General features: G+C 40.0%; 1 protein-coding gene across 1 annotated transcript in view; it reads left to right on the top strand.

Annotated features, from left to right (window-relative positions):
• Positions 1-22539, top strand: part of LOC124593848 — a 542124-nt gene that overhangs the window by 281992 nt on the left and 237593 nt on the right. The window lies entirely within an intron of this gene.

A 22539-nucleotide genomic window follows, 5' to 3' on the forward strand; every position in this document is an offset into this window, starting at 1 on the left:
TAGCTCAGTCGGTAAAGCAGTTGAACGCGAAAGACCACGAGTTCACGTATTGGTCCATCACACTGTTTTTATCTGCCAGTAAGTTTGAAGTCTCTTTCTTACTTATAAGGAACTGTGAACTGAAAACCGAACACCCTCACAACGAGATCATGGGATGACTGCATTCAATAGTATTCACGACACGCGTTCTAAGACATTTGCCCCACTGGGAAACAACAGGACCAACTCCGGTTTCGTACAACGCGGTCGGTCGCTGATGGACCCACAACTCCACCCGCTTTTGCACTACCTCGTCCGAGTGAAAGCGCCTTCCACGTGTGTCGCCAAGGATGTGGAAATCACACGGTGAAAGATCCGAACTGCAGGGAGAATGTCTTAGCGTTTCCCAACCAAATCGATGTAGCATAGCCCTCGTCCGATTGGCACTGTGAGAGCGGGCGTTGTCGAGCAATGAGATGCTCCCCTGCTCGTCGACTTCCTCGGGCGAGAAACCACAATCAACTTGCCGCACTATGAGGACGCTTTGCAGTGACTGTGACAAGCCATGAAATCAAAACGCCCAGAAATGCTGTCGGACGGAACAATAATGTACGATAACGCGCGCCCTCACACTGCCAATCGGACCAAGGCTACGCTTCAGCGATTTGGTTGAGAAACGCTGAAACATCCTCCATACAGCCCGGATCCAACTTCTAGTGATTTTCACCTCAGTGGTGACCTGAAGGCTTCCTTCGATGTTAGTCGTAGTCGGACGAGAGAGTGCTAGAGTGGATGCAAAGTGCAAGGGTGGATGTCATTGTGTATCAATCAGCGGCCGACCACGTTCTACGAAACAGGAATTTATCATCTTGTCTCCCACTGGGGTAAATGTCGTAACACGTGCTGTGCTTACTTTTGGAAGGAACCATTCCATTGTACAGTTGTGGCAGGTGTTCGGTTTTAGTTTGACTACCCCTGACATTAGGTAAGCACTTTTAACATTTTTTGACAATTATTTGGTTCCATTCCAGGCAAAAATGAGCTTTGAGAAATTAGGGGTCAGCAGGGTAAAGGGAAAGAGTGACCTTGTGCTTTAAACACGGATAAATCAGGAGAAAAAATACCATCAACTTTGCAATATATGACTCATGCATCATAAACCCATTCATTACTTAATGTAGGGCAGTATTCACCCTATTTTCGTTGAATGTGCTCTCATTTTACATATCACGTTTGTTTAGTGATGTGACACGTCAATGACCCAAGGACAGGTAGAGAGAGAGTGAGGAAGGTGGTTGTGAAAAATCGGATGAAATCAGCGCAAGGAATCACTCGCAAATTCCAAACAGCTGCCAGGAATCCAATTAGCACAATGACTTTGCGTATTGAGTACAGTCTGCAGCAGCTCCACATAAGCCATACATTTCTTCAGTAATTGCTAAGCGACGGTTAAACTGATGTAAAAGCGATTCCACAGGACAGTGAATGAACGGAAAAAGAGTGATTTGGGTAACCCAGTGGCAATCCGAAGTAAGGATTTATGTTTGGCGAATGCCCGGGGAAAATTATCTGCCATCATATGTAATGCCCATAGTGCAGTACAGAGGAGTTAATGTTACGGCATGTGGGTTTTTCTCGTGGTTAGAGTGTGATCCTTGTATTGCGCTAAATTCTAAAGGATATGAAAACGTTCTACAGCATGACGTACTCCGTACAGTACAGAAACAGTTCGGAGACTACAACTGTCATTAAACAGCATCTGCGACTGAGTCGTTTGTGGACACTAACACTCAAGAAATGAACTAATCTGTTCGGTATGCCGAACTGAACATAGAGTATCATCTTTGGGATGAGTTAGAATGTTGACTTCACTACAGACCCCAGAGTTCAGCATCGCTACCTCACGTGTTTCGGACTCTTGAGAAAGAAGCGGGTGCTGTTCCTCCACAGATTTTTAGTGGTATTACTGAAAATGTTTGCAGCAGTGTTCAAGCTGCCTTAAAGTGTCCGGACACTTTTAATCACAGAGTTTATTTACTTTGTTATTGTTTGCGTGAAGTAACTAGAAATAAGCGACATTTGTGAAATAAACGTCTACATTCTGCAGATGGGTAGATTAACTGTGCATCAAAGTTGAACACTAGAAGAGTGGGAAGAGATGATTTTCTGGGGAGGAGTACGCTTCCTGCCACAGAAGCAGCGAAGCTGCATACCAAAATTAGAAGCTTTGTGTCAAAAGTATAGGGAATTATGGAATTACGTTGGAAGATCATAATAGGTTCATATGCGAAAGGAAACTGAGGAAGTGGCACACGCCAATTCTTTGATTATAATTACTGCTATACAAGATGGCCACATCAACGACAGAAAAGAAGACCAGGCTCGATGATCATGATATCTCCAATGCGACTTTAAAAAAACTGAAGAATGTATTATGTTGTGTCTTGTTCTGTCCCCGTGGTCACTTTTTATTCTAATTATTCTCCTGAATAAAAAATGAAACTTGTCCTTAAGTCCTCTAAGAACGACTCCACATCCTCAAATGACCTTCCAGAAAAGTTAACGATCACGATTCGTCCTTAGCTGTCAACTGTCCGTGAAGCTGAGTCAGACTCCGCTGTCAGCTGCGTCACTATTTCTAACGCGCTGCTTTTGACACAACACAGATTGCGTCTCTCACTGCCACTGCGGTGCTCTTACACTCCATTACACGTAGTAATACAAAAATAAATTACAATACTAAAAGATCGTTACAAATTAGTTCTTACGTCATCTCATGAGCTCTCTATTCTCCACACTGCCCAGCGATACACCCACATCGACGACACATGTAACTAGTTAGAAGTACTAACGCTGTGCGTGGCGGAGTATATGAAATTACGTTACATTGTTTACATCCTACAGACAAGAAGTAAAGCAATCTGCAAAATGATGCTGCAGTGCCGGTGTCGTTCAGAAGTGCGATACATGTCAGAAGGAAATTTTCATCCTACTTCTGAATAACACAGACACTCCTGTATCGTATTTATCGGCTGACACCGAGCAAGCGTCTTTCATTAAATTGTCTCCCCTGCATGGGAATATACAATGCATATATGGGTGTAGGTTGCACACACATGTCTGTAGACATATGGAAGTTTAAGTCGTGCTCGGATAGCGTAATGGTAAGACAACCACTCGCGATAAGTAGAAAATCCGGGTTCGATTCCTAGTCCGCCACAAGTTTTCATTGTCGTCATTCGATTATACAACCAATGGTCGTCCATATTCGCAACTGTGAAAGCATTTAACGAATTACCCTTAAGGATACAGAGTACTTATAAATGGTGGAAAAATCGAATTTTTTTATGACTTTATTAAATTTTGTAGTCTTTCCTGATTACATTGATATATACAATATAGGGTTTCAAATGAGAAATGACCTATATATACCAAATTTTTAAGTTACGGTCATGCATACCGCCATGCCCTCTTTATTTCTGTTACAGAAACCAGTACTGTTTCGAAAAGAACTGTGAGCTTTCTGTCCCCAGCGATTGTACGTATGATACAGTGTATATGTTGGTAACAGTGCAGGTTTCTAGTGTCTGTAAATGATTATCTTTGCTAGTATTCACTTTTGTTTCGCTGAAGCAGTTTACTCACGCGTTATTGAATATTTGTTGCCCAAGTGCTACATATATTTGTGGAAGTACATATCCTTTAGTGTGCAATAAGTACGAACTATGCCACGCATCATGAAATTCGATAAAAGGAAATTCCGTGGTAACCAGTTCACAAACAGAGCAAGCCACACTGTTGAAAGTAAGCTATGTATCAGTTCTTCAGCGAAGAAACTCCCACATGGCACGCCTCCTGATGATTCAGTTTTTTGTGTTAACAATGGCACTGTTTGTAGTGGATCTGTTGTTGTTGATGTGGGCATTTTATCTTCTTTGGTAAAGGATGTGGCGAAATGTAAATAGTGTGATAGGGTAGGCTGTTGGAAATAACTGGACAACAAAGTAGCAGGAAGGGTTTTGCGCCAAAATTAGTTGTTCTGTGTATATCCTGCAATAAATTTACCTCGAAAATGACTTCGAACATTGTGCATAATTCATATAATGTGAATTTGAAGTTAGTGTATGCAACGTGTGCAATAGGAAAATGGCAGCTCAAACGTTCTGTGGTTTGATAGACCTTCCTCTCCTCCCAGTAGGTTTAGCAAGTACATAAAAATACTTTTAGCTACCTTGACGGTTGTGCCTAAAGCATCTACGAAACGTGCACTAGAAGAAACTGTAAATATTGATGGAACCAGAGACATTCTCTTCTGGAGCCTGTTATGAATGAAATAAAACCAATTCTTAGAGACCTGAGTGACCCTGTTTTGCTTAGTAAATGTCTTCATGGGGGCACCCAGAATACAAATGAAAGTTTCAAACATTACATATCGGAAAGATAACCTAAGAATGTTTTTGTAGGTCTAAAATCATTACAAGTTGGTGTACTAGATGCAGTGATATCTTTCAATGATGGAGTGATAGGAAGCTTGAAAGTCCTGAGAAATTTATTCATAAAATGTGGCTCTGGTATGGAAGATTAATTGCTTGCGTGTGACAGATAGTGGGTGCATGAAGCTGAAAGATTCGCTCTTCAATTTACCAAAGAAGCAAGAAGTGCTAAAAGGAATGCCAAGGGGAAGCTTGAAGATGAAGAAATGCCACAGGATCAAGAATATGCTTCAGGAATGTTCTGAGGCACAGTTTCGCTATTTCCCTGAAGCTGTATTTTTCAGAATTCAGGTACAAATATATCCTAAAGTTTATAAAGCATTGCTCCAATTTATTTCTGAAACTTTCAATAGTGCATACATATGTAGTAGACCTAAGCTTTATTGCAGAATGAACTAAATTATAGAAATAATAACATATTTATTAGAAAAAAATTATAAAAATTTAAATGTAGGATGTGATATTTTTTGACTCTTATGATATACATAATACGTCGAATTAAATATATGTAGTGCCTCAGCCATTATGTCATTAATATCTGGTAAAAATTTGATCTCCTTCAAATGTATAACATTGGATTAAATGGTACCTCAATTTGAGGAAGCATTCTGGGAAAAAAATGCATCAATTTCCTTGTAATTTTTTTGATAACCCTAAGCAGGTTCAAATATATTCAAATACTTCTCATTCGTTTAGAAAGTGTGCTGCATTACCTGATATCAACAAAAAATCTGTAAAACATATACATTATAAACAGTGCCTGAAAGAAGTAGATGTTGAATTTTACGTAATATTGAGCCGGAAAAGCACCCTGTAGCCTTAAATTCAGATAAGCCAGTCGGCACCTCCAGCCTGAACAATGTAACCTTCTAGTTACGATGGCCGTCACGTGTCACTTCCATTTCTGTAACACCTTCCAAAACATAACCAAATGTTTCAACACTCATACACCTTGTTGGCACCGTAAATCACTCTCCAGACTCTGTGCTGCAAGAGGACGTTGACGTAAATTCTGAGGCCGAACTACAGCACTTCCGGTGAGGGGTGGGGCCGCTATCAGCCAGGATGGTGCGAGCGGGTGTTGGAGGCGGCGTGGGAGCCCAGGAGGCCCTAGAGAAAAGTAGCTGCAAACGAAAACAGCTCTTGTACTGACGCGTCTGCGCTGCTTCAGACCGGCCACTGAATTCTGCTGGGCTGGCTGCATGCACGCCCTGTGATGCTGACGCCAATACTACACCGTCTGCAGATGGCTCACTGCATAAGCTGGCGGTGCGGTTGCCGCGCCGGTGGCGTTTGCTCGACGATGGCGTATCTACCTGCTAAGGCCCCGTGTTACACTTGGCTGGGTCATGATAGGGGGATGCATACCACCTGCAGACACCTGTCTGGCGATGGTGGTGTACTCGGGGCGCAGCCCGCTGCCCCTGGACAGGAATTGTCCGTGCTGCTGGAGGTGACCTGGGGCGCCAGCTGTGCCATGGTACTAAGTCTGAAGAGGAAATTAGTGCAGAGAGCTGTTACCCTGCCATGACCTGAAAATAATGACTTCTTGTGGTGTGTATACTGTGAGACCTTCGGTACACACACCATCAGATTATTTGACTTGTCGCTCTAACGAAGTAGGCGAGTGTCAGCAATATGTCTCGTGGTCTTACCGTGGCGTGTTTATCTTCTGCCGTTAGGTCAGATTATAGAAATGCCACTTGCAGGCTTAGAGTAGCAGATTGACGGTGACCAACTTTCAACAGAACTTGATTAATTTTCACACACATTGATTAAAATGATAACAAGCATAAACATTACGTAACTTGATTCTGGATGCTATTTACAATTGACAATCTGAAGTTCCTTTGGTCTTGGTACGTTAATCTTATTCTCACATATCTCTGATACTTGACAAAGTGTCTATACATTTATCTTCATGGCTATGTACAGGAATATGGTAATCTTATTAGGCGCAGACTGAAACTTGACTATAGACTGGTACAGACTAATGTAGACTGGTACAGACAAATGCAGACTGACTAATCGGATGTCTGTACACTCGTTATAATACCTCGCGCTTTCAGGTATCACTGCGCGAGTGTGATCCGCGAGGAGAAAAGGTTCTACGTTACCAGCAATCTCATTGGCTGCGTTACATATTAATACCCGGATCGACGGAAGCAGAATTTGGTCCATCTCTAAGGCAGAGCCATCTCGTAGTGCGGAGACGGACGAGCGCTGCGCCTGCGCTGTTGTGCTTAGCGGGGCGCGCTCTAGTGGGAAAGTTGTGTACGCGCTGACTACACGGAACTATGTACACAACACTTCTCGTGACAGATCCACGTAGCTTCCTCGTACGACAGAGTCCCGTGGTCCTGTTAGGGCTAAGAATAATTCCATTGCAAAAATGTACAGTACAGTACTTTTCGGAGGAATATTAGGTTAAGTGATATGACAGCTGGCGACTAGAATGTGCTCTGCGCCCACCATGCTGGAATAAAATAACGGGCCTCTTAACCAAAGGAACGTCTACCCTTAATGCTCGAAGTACTTTTCGACGAAAGTTCGGACAACAGTGCGCTGGCAGACGATGTCACACAACAGGCCAAAGCAACTGATTGCCCGTCTCCTCAAAGGCATGTCGGCTTTCATTGCACCACGAACGTGAATATGCGTCACTACAGAAAGTAGGATTGCTTGGCGATTTGCAATTAGCAATCGACAAAATTTTAATTGTGTACTCTCATCTCCATCTCCAACGTACTGATAAGGGCAGAGGCCGTCCATACGTAATACCAGCAATATCCTTGTCATATAGAAAGAAACGTGGTGAAATTGAGTGTGTACTTGTTGGAGAAACTATCTTCTACAAACTCAATAATTTGCTTCACTTCATCCACCCTACGTTCATTTAAACGTTGGAAGAGATATGACTTCTGCGTGAAGCATCAGTTTAGTAGATACTCTTGAATCTGGCGTCCTACGGTTAGGAAATCATTTTTCGTATTCTCTACAGGCAGCAGACGTTTTCATTGCAAATGCCGTACACCAGTGACATATCGACACACTCAGTTTTTTAGACACGTGCAGCATGTTTAAACATTAGAAATAGCCAAGAAATTACATTAACAATTGAAAAATTCGATTATATGAACTCAGTCACAACTTCACTTCTTGAACGTAAAACGAAAATGCCGATCTATAAATCATCCCATGGCAACATGCTCGCCAACACGTGGAACTAAATTCTGTAACCACCTGTATCTACTTATTAAATAAAAACTGGACTCATTTGTATGAAATTTTTTATTCAGATTTGTCTATACATCCACCTCCTAAAATATTTACCATTCCTCGTGAAGCAGCCTGTGTATTAGAAGTACAAAGTCTTCTGGGAATGCTGGTATTGAATACAGTGATTGTAACATGTTGAAGTTGCAATGAATTTTCGTTAAGGCACAAATACTCTATTCACAGTTAGCTGTCCAAAATATAGCCAATAAAATTAGTTTTCCGGTTAAGCTAATGGAGGACGTGCCAGTTCTAAAAATAAAGCACAATGTTTTTGGTAGCTATCAATATATTTCGGGTAAATTTTATTGCTTATAAATCGTTACTGCTTATAGAATTACTTCTGAGAATATTTCACAGCTGATAAATGAATACATTATTTGAAATTACTAACTAAGGGAGTATATTTTACATTTGTGGAGAGCAAGTTCGTGGAAACTACATCCTTGGAGGAAGCGAAGTAAGTAAGTTGACCTGTTTTAGATACTATCATTCACACTTTTCTATAAGATGTCATTTTAGGATAACCGTTCATTTTGATGAGAAATGTTTATTGAGGGAAAAAAATTCATGTTATTATGTGTAGTGTTAACATAAATATTATACTTTGAGAGTAACATTGAAATACAAATGCAGCACTAGAAGCAAAAATTATCTGTACTTCAATTAGTCAATTTGAGTACCCATCAGAAATGACTGAAATGCAGAGGTATAAAATGCGTTGACACCCTGTCCAAAAGAAATAAATCGTAAGAGAGCTGTGGTGATTTAAATGCATTTTGGTATCTCCACTACAACTCATTCTGCGCTAGGGATGGGCTGCACTAATGATTACGAGTAATAGGTTAGAATATTCCAGTTTCAGTCAGGCAGTTTGAGATTCCTAAAGCTACAATTTATTTAACAGGTTCGCATGTTGGGCATGAGGTATGCTGAAACCATCGAAATGCTTCACATTGCAGTAGCATTGTTTCCTAAGTGTTTGATAACTTTATGGTTAAGAAATCATTTTGAATTTAGGTTGATGCCAGATTTATTTGAGAGTGTGAGCGATGTGTTCATGTTTCATTAAATAAGCAAGACCTCAAAGTTCCAGACAAGATTATTTCCACACGCAATATAGGTTGTAAAACTACGACAATTGCCATAGCGTATCAGGTCTGCATTACAAGCCAGTGCAGGACTGCTCTCAGGAACGCACGGAATAATTTTCTCCCGACATCCTCAAAGGAACGCTGGCGTGGCTAGGAACTCAGCACCTGCAGTGCCTAACTGTTAGCGAGGAAACGAATACATTTTCACTGCGAGTAACATCCCGTCTGCGCCGAACTACTTGCGTAATATTCTACGGGGTGGAACTCAGAGATTATCTTATACAGTAACGGGCAACGAATTTGACTGCTTTGCTCAATATTACTGAAAATCTTGCGACTGAAAGAAAATTAGTCTAACAGACATTGACGGTTTCTCATAGTTATCCAAACCATGGCGAATGGCGAAGTCGCGCCTTACTATTGGTGAATCCTAACACATTAATTTTGTTTCTATTGCAAAGCGTAGAACGAATTACTCATTCAGTTGGTACGATTCAGCAGCAATATTGTTTTAGTAAGAACGATAAACATCACATATCTCTAGTCTGTACAGCACAATAACTTTCATTAGGTGCGAAAGATTTTACGTGATCAGGAAGTAAACACATAGACATAAGCTGAAGGGAGCAAAAAATTAGTCACCTCTAGAGAAATCTTTATAAGCATCATTTTATATCGTGTAATTCCGCCTCTGGACTTAATAACCGCCGGCCGCTGTGGCCGAGCGGTTCTTGGCGCTTCAGTTCAGAACCGCGCTGCTGCTCAGGTCGCAGGTCCGAATCCTGCCTCGGGCATGGATGTGTGTGATACCCTTAGCCTAGTTAGGTTTATGTAGTTCTAAGTCTAGGGGACTGATGGCCTCAGATGTTAAGTCCCATAGTGCTTAGAGCCATCTGAACTTAATAACCACCTGTATTTGGTTAGGAAGTGAGTCCAGTCGGACGTGCAGGTACGTCACTTCCAGGTTGAATCACTCGCTGAGTTTCTTTCATCACGCAAATCCACCAAACTGAGGGGATACTGACGTCCGCGTTTTAGCAGCTGTCCCAACATGTACCATAGATATTTATCAGGTTCGAGTCAGCTAATTTTGCAAGCCAATCGCGATGTTGCGGGAGTGTTCAGAAAAACAGTCATATATTCTTCCAGCGCGATGGGATTCTCTGTTGTCATCTTTATGTGCTTGTGTAAGCAATGTCCTCTTACGAGGTGCCTGACTCCAAATGTTCACTGCAAGCGGTTTCTGTCGCAATGTTATCTCATTAACAGGTTGAGATGGACCTGCGTTCACTGTCTGGAGCAATTCCTGTCAGGTTTGGAAGCGAGTTTGATCCACAAGGCGTGAAACGCGTCTCAGGTCCCTCTGAGTCAGGATATTTTTCCGACCGCAATTCTGAGGTCTAGTTTCGTGACTAAGTGCGTTACACCACTGTCGTTAGACACGTCGAACAGTTAACCGTGGAACACCAACAAATCGAAGAACATCTCACACCGTATAGCAATGGCCACGGCCAAAGGCGGTTGCACCTTTTTGCCGCTCTGTCACGTCTTTGATTTTACCTATGTTTACGTACAAGTCCGCTTGAAACATGAATGTCTCACTGATCGTTCCTGCCTTATGGTCACGTAGAGGCAGAGCACCTGAGTTTGAGCACATTACTCCTTCACTGTGCCACCTGTGAATGCTTAACGATTCAACTGCTCGTGCGCACTCCGGTGTCTGTTTCTTTTTTTCTTTTTGTGCTGTGAGCTTATTTTTTGTTTTGTATAGATGGTAAACTACGAAGGGCATAATGAAGTTACTATTAACACTTCGAAAAAAGTCAAGTTGCATTCACAAAACTTGGTTTAAGCTCTTCTCCCGATATTCACCTCCAATGCGACTAACTTTTCCAACGATGACTGACGTGGTGCATAACTTAGTCTTCGAAGTCTGCATTTTGTCGGTCCAGGTAACGTTCAGCATCGTTAGTCATATCGTCGTCAATCTGGAAATACCCGCCACATTATCATTTCTTCTTCCAAAAACACATTAAGAAGCTTTTTTCTTTTAATTTTCGTGGTAGAAGTCTTTGTTGTCGAGTTCGCTTGTAGGTGCTAATCCTCGTTCATTGTGGAATCAAGGTTTCGCGATAGTGAATCGCATCTTCAGATTAAATATATATCAACATACTTACGAATTCGAGGCCAACAATTGAAGAAAATAATAGACCCTACAATGAAGGAACAGAAAAGTACTCACTTGGTTGGACTGCATTAAGCCATTAAATCATTACGATCTCCCAACGTTGAGTAAGGCACATATCCTTTTGTCACAAACAGCAGTGGGTATTGAAAGATCCATCGATAATCTTAGATAATTGTGGGTAAGCACTGAAGGATTTTCTAATTTGGATCTGGAAAATAGGTGGGATAATCTGAAGAAACCGAGACCATGATATCAGAATATCGTAAATATAGTACGGTAGCAACTTGCCAGTGTTGAACTCCTGATAGTGCTTAGAAACACACCTGCAGCGAGAAATGACAAGACAGTATGCAGACGCAGCCGCTGGCAGTGGGCCATACCTACCGCACTAGTGCTAGTAGATACCGGTCGGGGCATAAGTGGTGTACCTTATTTTCCGATGGGCGAGAGTCGTTTTACAAATGAAATTGAGAACAGAAGATAAAATATACAATAACAATGGATGTAGCTTATCGTTGGTAATACGTATTAGTAATACTTTCAACAAGGAAAAATTCTATGTAGTGTGCTTTCTTTAGGTGTAGTACAGATCGTACTAATTAAAAACTAGAACTGGTGAAAAAAGAGTTATTAAAATTAGTTTTGGGTCCCAGGAACAACGGCGTCAGATAAAATTAATGATTTCGATTGCTAGGTACATTAGGAAAAAAGTTAAATTTTACAAACGGGTCGCACTTCATAACGATATATGGTAAAACAAGGTAAAGAGAACCAAACATCAAAATGCAGTGAATCTGATATACTGCAATTGTTACTGTAAAGGAGCTACTGCTGAAGTAGGGCATAAGCAATTCAAATTTGAGAGAGTAACTCTGTACCCCAGGAATTAGCGTTCTGTTTGGGAGTAGTCTTAGGGAGTGCGCGATACGGATTTCTTCGAGAACATAGAGAATATTGCCCTTGCTTCAGTTACATACTGTCTTTAAGTTGGTTGGTGGATCCGTAAGCGCATGCCCAGTATCACGCAGTAAGAAGACACCGAGACGGGATCAAATTTGATACCCCAAAGGAGCAGCATGTGAGACTATCCTGCGCAGCAAAGGCTGTGACATTTTTGTGTAGCAAAAACACGATCTTGGACAGCTTTTCGTCAAGTTTCGTCCTGACAACTTCCCGTAATCTCGTCAGGAGTTTTCGGGATGATTCTCCCGTGACGGTTTGCTCCTTACAAGCATAATCCACACCATCATCCATCAAAAAAAAAAAAAAAAGCCCAGTGTGCCCCATGACTATTAGGTCTTCATGTTTTTAAGCGATGATCAGTCGATATATTTCCCATCGTTTGCTTTGCTCCTCTGGTCTCGCAGTCAAAATGACACTTATCCATGGTGATCAGGCAACTAAAGACGTCGTCTGGGTGCTCGTCACACAGATGAAACATTTCCACTGTCAATGATCTTTTCTTCGTAAGGAACCACAGCAATATAGAATTTTTTGAAGGAAATTTCCGCCTTTTAAGGCTTAATTGTTCATTTATTTTACATAATAATTATTTCGGCTTTACAGTAATTCTGAAGTGCATGTTGAAATGTTAAAATACACCTGATATATCTGAGACATGTCATCGTCGAAACAATAAATTTCTGGTTTTATCGACCAGTTGTCGTATTGCATTATGTGAATAGATATCGAAGATGCATAATGTAATTGACATTGTACACACTGAGAAACCATTAACACCCAGTATGGTGTTTTTAACAGCCGATATACTCCTGTGATATGCGTTCGTCACTTCTGTTCATCAAATGACATAAAGTGACGAACTGCAGAGATGATATGCGCGTCACAGGGGCATATCGGCTGTTAAATAAGCCGTACTGGGTGTTAATGGTTTCTTAATGTGCACGATGTCAACCATACTATGTATCTTCGATATGTGCTTACATTTCGAAATATGACAACTAGTCTATAAGACCAGAAATATGTTCTAATTTAGCATTTAAACATTCACTTGAGAATCGCTGTAAAGCCAAAATTATGACTGTGTAAAATAAATGAACAATTAACAATCAAATAGAGAAATTTCTTTCGAAAAAAAGAAAATGTCCACTGCTACCGCCAGGACGCGGGCTTGTCAAATGGGTGTAGGTCCTCACGGAAACCAGCGCCCGATGACGCACGCTGTATTCAAAATGTTGCACAAGATTCTGAAAACTGAATCGGGAATGATTTTCACTTTTTCTACAATCGCCTATATTGTTATGCGCCAGTCATCATCAGGACCTTGTAACGTGCGCGTGAGGCACACAATACTCGTTAAAGCCTGTACTATGGTAAGTGAGCGGGATTCACCTTATGAGAAAGGATTTTTGTATAGATATCGACCGCGTGTACCTGAATGGTGGCAAATCAGACTTACACCCACTCTGTAATAACAATGATCCGTCAAGTAAGTCCAAAATGCAATTACACGTCAAGATGGACCAAAAGCAACACTGAAGATGCTACCAATTTGATAATAATACGGTCGCCAGCCTAATTAGGCATTAACTGAGTTTCTTCCCTGTACAAGTTGGAGTATATTCATGCAAAACAACACGTAGTAACACTGCATAATATAGTAAAATTTTAGAACCACAAAATCTATTGAACTGATAGTTTCATGTTCTGTACTGATATGCAAAAACCATGAACACATAACGCTACACTATAATGTTACTACAAAACTTCGTACTGTCTGTTGATCTGATTAAAATCGGGCATAGGTTACCATAGAAATAGCACTTTCGAGCCACACACAAAATGTCAATTTTGATAAAGGTAAAACACTGATAAATTTTGGCTTTTATATTGACTTTAACTTTTTGCCAGTCAAATCAATTTAGAACACTTCAGAATTCAAATGAATAAAAGGGCGGGGGGCGGACTTTGAAACTGCATAAAAAAATTGATTACTGAAATTATTATGCGTTCAAGATTTCCAGTATATGAGTTACTACTCTTTTTTTTCCTGTTCATTTAAATACCTTTCTATCTGTCTCGAAATAATTAAACTTCATTACTATATCAATATTAAAGTTACCTTTCAACTTCGTTAGACCTTCGTTATCCATTTACTGGTTCATTAACAAAACAGTTCTTTAAACACCATTCTAACATAACTAGGTCTGCAAGTAATTATTATGAACACAAAATTTAATTTTTCATTTCGGGACACTCGGATTGAACAACATTTGGAAAGGACCCTGTCTGGGTTAGTTGTGAGGATAATTAAATGAGGGGAAAGTTCTGGTAAAATTTAGGTTATTATTGAACAGTTCACTCTATGGTCCATACGAATACAGTACTAAAAGTTTCAACCTGCTTGTATCGATGCGGCGGTTGGCGAGCGGCGAGATGGCAAGGCACAGAGCACACATACAACCACAGCTATGGCTCTTGACGTATCGGCACTTTAATTCTTCTTAGCGTCGCAATACTTTTCCATTTAGTGCCCATGGAATTTAGCCATGCTGTGTGGGCGTTGGAACAGCATACCCGAGACTCAGTGAAACTACGTCTTCCAGGAGAGCCTCCTCGCTCCAGAAGGTGTTGCTCAGACCAATGCCAAACTCCAACTACTACTGCTGAGCCCGTTGTGTCGTGCAGTGCCCGTGCGCATTTTCCCGCGCTCGCCTGCCATCCACCTTTTACCGCTCCCTTACAGACAAGGTATTCACCCGAGGTTTTGCATTCTACATATCCTAACACATTGCCTACATATGGACCAGACGCACAGTTACAATTTTAAACATCTTACAACAGTTTCAACATTTACATTTCAATTCTGTTACAATATTGCTTGACATTTGACGTAAACATTAATATTCACATTGAATTGTTTACAGTTTTCTTAACACAATGGCATGAAACAAAAAAGAAATGAAATCAGAAAATCAATTACACTAGTTTATCGTAAAATCAGATGGAAAAAAAATACTTTTATGTCAATAGTGCAGCGTCTTTGTTGTTACACATGCCCCTGTTTCCAGTAAATTTCACTAAGTGCAAATTTGATGGGAACACTGAACTTTATATTTATACAGGGGATCTGAATCTTTGTGTGAATTTGCCATCATAAAATTTTGTATCACTAAACTTCCTTTCACTTAAATTGTAGAGGTCTATACTTTTTAATATATCGAGAACATTTACCTGTTATTTACTTAAGTGCCTTTGGCACAGTCCAAGCTCCTATCACAACATGATTTAAATAGCAAATTACTTATCATTATTACATTTCTCAGAGAAATAAAATCAAAGTCTGGAACACAAACACTTAACTACAAAGGAGATACAAATACCTATATACAGTATAAAACAATTTTTTGCTGCTTGCATTGAATGGCAGTCATTTCCTTTTTTTACTAATAAACACACAATACTATTTAGAAAAATCACTGCATATATTTGCTGCCTATTATTCAGATTTGTGCAGTCCATTTAGCATCATTTTATCACATCACCTGTACCACACTTACAATTCTCCTTTGACTATTTATCTGCCTTCTTTGGTGTTTGGCAGTCCTTTATATCACGACTCACATACTGCCCACTTTGATGTTTGGCAGTCCCATCTGTTATTTGGCTTGTGGCATTTGCTTTTTCTTTTCAGCCCTTTTTTCCATACACCTTTACATTTATAGTACATTTGGTAATCTGAAACTTACATAAGTACATTAGCACACTGACATTAGTAAACATACATTTACAAAGATTTGTTACATTTAGAATAAAATAGTTTCATCGTAAGATACGGCACATTTACTGCAGATTGCTTTCTGAGTGTACTTAGGTCACTCACTCCTAGGAACATACAGTTTCAGGTCCACAACGTTTCTTACACCTAAAGGTCTTTTGGATTTTGGGTAGATCAGTAGTAAGCATTATCGTGTGGAATGTTCTGTTTTATATACAGTCCATTACAAATATATTTAAATTTGGAAATTTCGTGGTTCAGTTCACTAGATTTTTCGTGGGTTTTTAAAAGAACATAATCCCCAATTTTAAATTTTGAAACTTTCAGGTTTTTATCATGTCTTTTAGATCTAGATTCAGCTTTTTGCTTTGCCCTTTTTCTGACTAATTCTTTCTTTTGACTAAACCCCAAGCTTGTACAAGGCGGAAACTCTAGTTTTTCCTCAATTAAACTTTTACTTCTGCTGCTTAACTAAATTTCTTCCGGTGGGAACCCAGTAGTTTCATGATGTAAGGTGTTCATAACATTCTCAAAGTCCAATATATATCTGCCCCAGGTTCTAAATCATGCCTCTTCCTGTTTTTTCCACAACACACCTTGGTCGACTGTGACTTAGTCCCAAGATACGTTCCTGACCTGTGAACCATTTATATCTGGTGGCTGTCTAGGTTTCTGGAGTTCAAAGTCTTTCCTTACTCCAACTCTTTTCAAAATAGTCACTGAGTCGTCAGGTGGCTCTTTCTTTCTGTGTTCGGTCTCAATATCTGGGTTTTGTTTCGAAACTTCGTCATCATTAGGTACAATATCGCATGTAGCTGTATTCCCATTATTTTCGCTAGTATCGACATACTCGTCATCTGAACTATCGTCAGAATCCGACCATTCTGGATCGCTTTCAGGTTCTAACATAAAAGCTTTTCTGAGACAGGCACTAAGTTCTTCCTCTGCATTTTCATCAGGCTTTGATTTTAACCCAATATCCTCTTTAGGCAAATCGACCTCATTATCAGCTTTACTCACACCCAATGTTACTTCATATTTAGTGTAATCCTCGTGAACTTCAGTTACTCGTAGGTAATTACCTGCCCCTTCCCCAAGGTGCCTTTCGGTAACAGCTTGTATTGTTGGCGGATCGTTAACAGAAGTTACTTCCTCGTCAATGCTTAGGATTCCATCCTCCAATATCTTCCTATCTTTAACCATCGTTCTATCGGCAGCACGCGTACTTTGCGCGGCGCTATTTACTCTCTCCTCTTTAAATTCGGGCCACGACACGTTATCGACGTCCCTACTATTTCCTTTTTCACTAATTAACCTCCTTGCCTCATATTCCTTCTTAAAATCCTCCCACTCACATTGCTTGAGGCCCTTGTACAGATCATCGATCTGCACACACCAATCAGTTACTTCTACGAATTCATTCTCGCTATTTACTTCATTGCTAACACTGCTAACCGCACTTCTCTGTGTATCCACTGTTCCATCTACTATTTCCTTCGCCACGGAATTACCACTCGTAATGTATTCACCAACTCTTACGGCAATGTTCGTGCCTGATTCTGCCGCTTTGCTAGCGGCTTCTCTCTGAACAGCTGATCTGCTAGGCTGGGCCGTTGCCCTCTGATGCTCCACTCGCCTGTTAACATGTAGCACTCTGCGCAGCGAAGATGAATCATCTGCGCACGCACCTGACGCTTGTTTCGCAACGACACGCTGCGTCATTCCACGCCTGTCTCTAAGCTGTCTCATAACTTTACTGCCATTCCGGTAATGTTTCTTAAATCGGGGCCCGTTTGTTCTGTCCGCTTCCGTTAGGCCCGCAACGTTCGTGGAAATCAGTTTCCCGCATCGTTATTATTTTGCGCGGTGTACCCTCTACCGCGACCTGTATAACTCCCTCTTCCTCTTCCTCAGCCACTAACTCTCTGTATCATGTTGACGCAAAAACCATCGCCGTCATTCCTCTCGTCATTATTACGATTATTCCTGTTATTAAAATTCTGATAATTGGCATGACTTTCGCGCCAGTGGTCTTCGTCTTCGACCCTTTCGAGAAACGCTTGGAAGCTGCGATGATAGCTTCCCATATATCTCTTCGAATCTTCTGGAAGCTTTTTAAATAGCTCCCATACGATTTCAGAATCGGATCTTCTCGCTCTGAAGTGTGGCAACTTTCGGTACCAATATTCGCAGAAATCTTTCAAAGAATTCCTGCCCCTGTTATCATGAAGTTTGGCCATGATAAACTAGCGCCACAAATGATCCTGTTTTTGTTCGGACCAGTATTCTTCTGTAAACTTTTGTTTAAACTCTTCGAACGTCACTAGTTCGGTATTCAAGTTAATTCCCCAGCGCTTAGCGTCACCTGCTAAGGCGCTAATTACTACGTTTGTTTTCTCCTGACCAGATAAGTGTTAGGAAACATTCTCTCGCAATTTTTGATGAAATCCAACGGATGCCATCCGTTATGTTTTTTGGCGGGATTGAAGCGTTCCTCACCTTCCAACAGCTTCGTAAGTGGCGTGCCATTACAGACAACACCAGGCCTATTTTTGATTTTATTCTCGAGATCGAAAATTTTGCCTTGAATTTTCGATGTATTTTGTTCACACTTTTGTACACATCCAGTAACTTTTTCGTCTAAATCTCTTTCAGCATATGAAACGGGCTTTTTCAACTGTGATATTCCATGTTGGCATTCGTTTACGATCTCAGTTTTAAGACCGAAAACTTTTTCGTCTACTTTTGTTTCAACTAGAGGCTCTACTTTCTCTTAGATGTTGAGAATTTCAACAACAAACCTACTGTTAATGTCGTCAATTTCCCCCTGCATAGTATTCATATATTTATTAATTGTGTCAATTTCAGACTTCATAGTATTTACTGCAGAACTTAAATTACCCACTTTTTGTTCTACCTGTTCTATTTGTTTACTAATTTTAATTCCTTGTTCTTTGACCCGTGCTTTAAGCTGACCAACTTGTGTTTTAAGCTGCTCGTCAATGTGTGTGGTAAGCTGACTAACCTGATTACTAACTTGTTTTTGAAGCTAATCATTCTGTGTTTTGAGCTGCTCACTCTGTCCTGCAATTTGTTTGGTTAATCGTTCAAATAAATCGTTCATGCTTAAAATTTTTACACTGTTTTGTTCTACGGAATCGGTGTATTCCGATCCTACTTCAAAATTTTCTTTCGGTTCTTTCTTTATCTGTGGTGAATCAAACTTCTAAGTGGATTGGTGCACGGACCCACTATCATCTACAAAGTCATCCTCTACTTCCTGTTTCATTCCTTGCTGTATTCGAGGCGATCTCGACACTTCAATCTGTTTGTTAACATGTTCGTGGTATTGTATGTACGCCAATTGTCTTCCGCTAACGCCATCTGTTATCTGGCCGCGTAAACTCCTGTCATTGCCAGCGGCATCTTCCATTACGCTCGGCACATCTACCGTGTCTACGTTCTTGTCCATACTGAACGCAAATTACACATCATTACCGTACTTGACGTTCACTGCTATTTACTTTACTGAATAATATTGCAATTCGTGCCACTGAACATCCACTGTTCGGTATTCACGTTAATTTGTGACCGACAACAACTGGATGTCCTGTCACCGGGAGCCACTTGTAACGTGCGCATGGGGCACACAATATTCGTTAAAGCCTGTACTATGGTAAGTGAGCGGGATTCACCTTATGAGAAAGGATTTTTGTATAGATATCGACCGCATGTACCTGAAAGGTGGCAAATCAGACTTACACCCACTCTGTAATAACAATGATCCGTCAAGTAAGTCCAAAACGCAATTACACGTCAAGATGGACCAAAAGCAACACTGAAGATGCTACCAATTTGATAATAATACGGTCGCCAGCCTAATTAGGCATTAACTGAGTTTCTTCCCTGTACAAGTTGGTGTATATTCATGCAAAACAACACGTAGTAACACTGCATAATATAGTAAAATTTTAGAACCACAAAATCTATTGAACTGATAGTTTCACGTTCTGTACTGATATGCAAAAACCATGAACACATAACGCTACACTATAATGTTACTACAAAACTTTGTACTGTCTGTTGATCTGATTAAAATCGGGCATAGGTTACCATAGAAATAGCACTTTCGAGCCACACACAAAATGTCAATTTTGATAAAGATAAAACACTGATAAATTTTGGCTTTTATATTGACTCTAACTTTTGCCGGTCAAATCAATTTAGAACACTTCAGAATTCAAATGAATAAAAGGGGGGGGGGGGGACGGACTTTGAAACTGCATAAAAAAATTGATTACTGAAATTATTATGCGTTCAAGATTTCCAGTATATGAGTTACTACTCTTTTTTTTCCTGTTCATTTAAATACCTTTCTATCTGTCTCGAAATAATTAAACTTCATTACTATATCAATATTAAAGTTATCTTTCAACTTCGTTAGACCTTCGTTATTCATTTACTGGTTCATTAACAAAACAGTTCTTTAAACACCATTCTAACATGGGCATGGATGTGTGTGACGTCATTAGGTTAGTTAGGTTTAAGTAGTTCTAAGTTCTAGGGGAATGATGGCCTCAGATGTTAAGCCCCATAGTGCTCAGAGCCATCTGAACCATTTCGAAGCGTGAAGGATATATGTCTCACAGAAGGAAGTTGTCTTAAAAAAGACTCTAACCTCCGCCATCAGCATCATAATCGAGTAATTGAATGTGGCAATTTTTCTTGTAAAAATGTACATTACACCCAGGACACTAAAAAATGTACATTAAGCCCAGGACATAGGTAAGATGGTTTTATGGTATTAAGTATGTTATATATAGTCTAAATTTAGTGTAGACCAACCTAATCTCTGTTTTTAGATATAGGCATTCAAAAATATCCGTAACAGAAAATTGGAGGATGATAGCGAAAATCTAGCTGTATTCTTAGATTCCAAATTTGTTAGGTCCACCATGTTTTATCTCTGTACCTGAAAAAGGTTGTTGTTGTTGTTGTATAGTGTCATTTTTACTTGCTCATATTTTCCGTTCTGTCAATATCGCGTACCCAATTTAATGACCATACTTAATAGCTTCAAGTATCTCTGGCAAATTTACGTAGTTCTCTTTCATAGTCACAAAGTACCCTACTGGTAGAGATGGAAACGTATTACCATTATGCAATATTACAGCCTTCAGACTAGTCTTGGAAGCGTCAATAAATAAGTGCCACTCAGCAGCATTGTATGGAATGTTTAACTGTTTCAGTATGCCCTACTACATCACTACAAGCACAAACGTTGCCCATCATATGGTAATATGTCATCCTATCTTTATTACGTTGATTAAAGTGAGTAAATCTTGTTTCTTCATGAAGGAAGTTCCATTCCTTAAGACGTGAAGATAAAATTTCTGCATGCTCCTAGGATAAGTATAAATCACGAACTACTGTAGGTCATTCAAGTCGGCTTGTGTAATGAAATGTGGTATTTGTTCTGGAAAGTGCTCCTCTTCACTCGATTGGAATTGTGCTTCCTCAGCGTTTGTAGATTCATGATCAGAATTAGGAACTTCTTCCCACACTAGTGGAGGAGTAGGAACAGGCAGGTCTTCACCGGGGGGAACAGGTCTAATCGCTGAGAGCGGTTAACGGTACATACTATTCTTCTTATTCTTTGATGAACAGCCAGTTACATCAGTCAAACCGAGGTAGCAATCATCAACATGATTTTGAGTCACTCGCCAGATCATTGGTATGCCAAATGGTACGTGTTCATTTTTTCTTTCAGCCATTGTGTTAGTTTAGAATTATGCACCTAGCGCAAGTTATGTAAGGTGTCCAATCTTCATCCTGATCTCCCAGTTGACATTTGGAGTAAAAATGATACGACATCTTCAGTAAGTTAGAAATTGGTCGTCTTTTTTTCCTTGTCGTGAATTCACCACATATATAACAGAATGAATCTGGATGGTTTGTACATCCACGGTTTGATTGCTTCATGTTGTATATACAACGCCTACAAAACACTTTTCTGTCTAATGAACTCAGCCAGATCAGTTTCTGAAAAAAGAAAAGAAAACTTCAAAGACTTGAGATAATATAGAAGGGAGAGTAAGCAAATGTATGTGACTGGAGGGTTTAAGTACGCAATGTAAAATACAATAATGTTACATATTACATTTAAAAAGTAGTTCACATTAAAGTTAAGAACAAAAAAGGTCACTGCATTAACTTTTATCACACTCCTTTCAAACACAAAGAACTTAAAAATTATACTGTTAATTCAACTATGTTATATAAATTGCAGGCCATAGTCTTTAATCCTGACGCGATGGAGACTTTGTGATTTCACATTTTATGTCTCATTACAATATAGAATTAAGTTTTATTGTACTTTGTCTGTACCAAAACCACTGTTGACTGGTGAATTATCTGAGGCTGCGAAATGGTTACTTTTGTGCAAATCTGGGACCACAGACCTTTATTCTACTCAACCTTTTGCCGGTTTACAGCTTCCAATGGGTGCTACACGTGTAAGGCGTATTTTGTCACACGGTAAACAACGCAGATTCTAGAAACGACTTCAGAAGCCTGCTCTAAGACCCAGGCATAAACAGGCAAGATTGGAGTTTGCTGAAAAACATATGTCTTTGACTTTGACTTCAGAATGAGAAAAATAATCTTCAATGATGAGAAGAAGTTTAATTTAAATGGTGCAGATGAATTTCAATACTATTCGCATGATCTGACACAAGAGCAGCAGTTAAGAACGAGCAGAAATTTTGGTGG

The sequence above is a fragment of the Schistocerca americana genome, chromosome 2 (genome assembly GCF_021461395.2).
Source record: "Schistocerca americana isolate TAMUIC-IGC-003095 chromosome 2, iqSchAmer2.1, whole genome shotgun sequence".
Lineage (NCBI taxonomy): Eukaryota > Metazoa > Arthropoda > Insecta > Orthoptera > Acrididae > Schistocerca > Schistocerca americana.